Raw genomic sequence first — 1,122 nt, forward strand, 5'->3', positions numbered from 1 at the left:
TTGACAATACATAGATTTGCTGCTCATCCTACCAAAGCCTTATTCGGGTGATGTGTTTCTACAAAATTTCACGGGGTTACCTGCTTTTTTTGACATCGCCCTAATTTTACTTGAAGGGGGAGGTTTATCACTCTGTCCCTCTTCATCCTGATGAAATCCTTGCAACCTCTTGCTGCTTCTCCTTACGCAACTTCACCAGCTCATCGGTTATCAGCTTCTTGTTTTGCTCATCCAGATAACTGGTTGGAGGATGGGCCAGAGCAGTGTCCATAAGCAACAAGGTTTGGAGTGGGAGGTTGTCTTCCATGAGGTACTGTACTTTTTGACGAAAAATCTCATTAACCCATTCCACAAACAAAATACAAGTCATCCAAGCCTTGTTGTTTGACCTCTACAAAACATTCAGTTGCTTATTGTGCACCTTGTACTTTTTAAGACTTGGGATTTTATCCTAGTGATGCACCAAGAGATTTGATTTTGCCATCCCTGTTGGCATTAGCACAGAACAGCAGGGTTAGGTAGTCTTTCGTGGGCTTGTGACTAGGAATTGTCTCTTCTGCAGTAATGAAGGTCCTCCTGGGCATCTTTTTCCAAAAAAAGACCGGTCTCATCGTAGTTGAATACTTACTGGGGCATGTAAGACTCGTAATTCAAGAACCTTTTAAATTCGTAAACAAATACTTCTGCTGGTAGATATCGTAGTTTACAGCCCACCCGCCACATGTTGCACAAGACTATGGATGTATCTTTTTTCTTGTCTGCTGATCTTCTCCACCGTTATCCCTACATTAAGGGGTCGATTGCCTGATGCGCTCTCTCCAATGCCTTCTATCAAAGGTATCCTCTTTCACCAAACCTCTTATCTCCTTATCATCTTTCACCTAATCTTGCCATCTAATTCTCTGCATCCCTCTTGATCTTCTCCCCATAAGAGGTACTCCCCAAACCCTCTTCAATCCCTCCCCACTATCCATCTTCAGCACATGCCCACACCATCTGAGTCGTAACACTTATCACCTCGGTAATCTTAACTACACCTGCCATTCTTCTATTTCATCATTTTCTAGTCATTCAAGCAGTGATGTTCCCAAAATCCATCTCAGCATTCTCATCTGTTCTCTT

Source organism: Palaemon carinicauda, chromosome 37 (assembly GCF_036898095.1).
Source record: "Palaemon carinicauda isolate YSFRI2023 chromosome 37, ASM3689809v2, whole genome shotgun sequence".
Lineage (NCBI taxonomy): Eukaryota > Metazoa > Arthropoda > Malacostraca > Decapoda > Palaemonidae > Palaemon > Palaemon carinicauda.